Source organism: Marmota marmota, unplaced genomic scaffold, assembly GCF_001458135.2.
Source record: "Marmota marmota marmota unplaced genomic scaffold, marMar, whole genome shotgun sequence".
NCBI classification, from domain to species: Eukaryota; Metazoa; Chordata; class Mammalia; order Rodentia; family Sciuridae; genus Marmota; species Marmota marmota.
The window spans coordinates 1,227,803-1,230,422 of NW_025999862.1; positions in this window are offsets into that span (position 1 = coordinate 1,227,803).

Sequence of the window (2,620 nt, forward strand, 5' to 3'; positions counted from 1 at the left end):
TTTTTTTTTTTTTTTTTTTTTGGTACCAGGGATTGAACTGGGGATTAACTACTGAGCCACATCCACAGCCCTTTTTTATATTTTATTTAGAGACAGGGTTTTGCTGAGTTGCTCAGGCCTTGCTAAATTGCTGAGGCTGGCTTTGAACTCATGATCCTCCTGCCTCAGCCTCCTGAGCCACTAGGATTACAGGCATGTGCCCAGTGGCGGAGTAGCTTTTACTTTTATTTTATATCTTCTGCACTGTTGGATTTCTACCATGAACATATATTACTTACATCAGATATTTTTTGTGGGGGTGGGGGCAGCTAGGGATGGAACTCAGGGCCTCGCACATGCTGGGTAAGCACTCCATCACTGAGCTGCATCCCTCTTTACAGCTTTTTCCCCAGCTCTCCCAGGACTGAGGGCCATGGGAAAAGAGGTGGGGTGACTATAACAGTGGAGGCCTAATGAGAAGTACTGCAGAGAGGGGAAACTGACAGATGGACAGGCGCCTAGAGGTGTGGGACATGGGAAGCATAGTGCAGTGTTGGAGAGGCTCATTTGAAGTGTCTGACCTCCTCTGTGCCAGTGACCCTGTGCTGAATCCAAGTCCAAGGCCAGGAAACTCTGACATTTGAGGAAGAAGGGCTAGGAAGAGAAGAAAGTCGACCTTTAGGACCCCACGGATTCCCTGGCCGTCAGCACCATCCTTCGGTACAGGCCGTTCTAGCTGCGGCAGGGAAACAAACAAACCCGGGAGGGGCAGGAGCCCAGGCGGGCGGGAGGGGACCGAGCTTTAGCAGTGGCGGTGAGGGCCCTCCTCATGCTTGTTTTGTGGCTGTCCGCCTGCAGGCCAGGCTAGCATCCAGGCCCAGGGTGAAAGGCCAGGACTTCTGGCCCCTTCTGGAGGCTCAGCCCCTTCCCAGGACCTGGAGCAGAGGAAGCCAGAACAATGCTGTTCTTGGAGAGATGGGGGGAGCACTGAGTCGGGGCTGGAGAAGGGTTTGGCTCAGATAAGCCAGTAAAAGCCAGCAGAAGGTCAAAGATAGAGGAATGTTCTGTGACTTTTAAGACAGCAGCTCATTTATCTCATAAACACTCGCTCAGAGCTCAAATCCAGTTGAAATACTGCCCTGCGCAGAGCTGGATAGGGACCTGCAAGGGGACTGTGCTTGGAGTCTTGTCGCCAAGGTCTTTCTGTGAAAGCCCCCCATGAGCAGCTGAGGTTCATCGTATCTATTTAGTTTATTCTATTTATTTTTTTCTATTTTTTTAGAACCTTCTAAAGAGATATTTGTTCAAAGCAAGAAACCGAGGCTGGGCAGGATGGTACCTTGCATGATCACTGGTGGGAAGCGTTCAAACTGGGATTCCTACCTGGGTGTGCCTACAGCCCACTTGTAATTTGGCTGCTTGGAGCTCAGAACACATTTTTCCCATTGAAACAATGCTGTAAGTGGTGGTTTGGCTGCCCTGGTGGCCTGGCTCACCCGGGGGACAGCCAGAATTAATTCTATGTTTCACTGTGATTGTGGAGGAACCAGGCTTCTGTGGGCTCGCCTGGAACCCACAGGAAAGGGGAAGATGCATTGGAGGGTGTGCCCAGCTGGGAACTCTTGCCCTTCCTATAGCACCTGACTCAGGGCAAGCAGGGCGTATGGTGGCTCAGGAGCACTTGTCCATTTCTGGGGCATTGCCAGCAAACTTTGGAGGTTCTTCTGGGGCAGGGGGCAAGTTATGAGATAGAGTGTGACCTGAGAAGGTGCGTTAGGTTTTCAGACTCTGGAAATCTTGAGTCCTTTCTCTTTCTTTCTCCATACAGTCATCTTCAGTTTTCTTCCTCTGGATGGAGCACAGAAGGCAAGGTCTAGGGCTCAGGGCAGCTACTATGAGAAACTAGATCAGACCAAGTTTTACAGTGACTTCAGGGCAAGCATTCATTCAGCCATTCAACAGACATTTTTCGGTGGATGCACTGGGAACTATGCTCATTCCTTCATGGAGCTTCTGTAGCTCAAAGAATCCTGGACAGGAATGACTATGGGTCTCAGACCCAGAATCTCAGCATTGGAAGGAATCTTTTTATAGACAGGAATTGTAGTCATTCATTAGTTCAAGAAGACATGGGCTATTCTAAATACCAAAGATCCATAAATCCTGAACACTGAGGTCTAGAGAGGTGGGAAATGATTTGCTTAGTATCTTACTCCAAGGTCCTAGTGCCTGGGCCAGAACCTACCCCGAGCAGTGTCTCCCCTTGGCCTTCCTGTCTAAGTGTGTCCCAGCCATCTTTTAGGATTTTCCATGGTCCCCAGGACTGGGGCCTGAGGCCTAGGGACAGCCACAGAGAAGCAATGGATTTTTTTCTACCTGGAAATAATACGCCTGGGTGCTCCCCTGGAGTGAGGAATGAGGACTTTTCTTGCTGCTGGAGTTCAGAAGACTCCAAAGACTTTTCTCAGTTCTCCCAGTGAACCACTTGCTTTCTAAATCTAGGTCTTCAGAAGCACTTTTAGCTTAGCTTGACCTATTCTCCCAACCCTCCATCTGGTGAGTGAGTGAGTGTGTGTGTGTGTGTGTGTGTGTGTGAGAGAGAGAGAGAGAGAGAGAGAGAGAGAGAGAGAGAGAGAGAGAG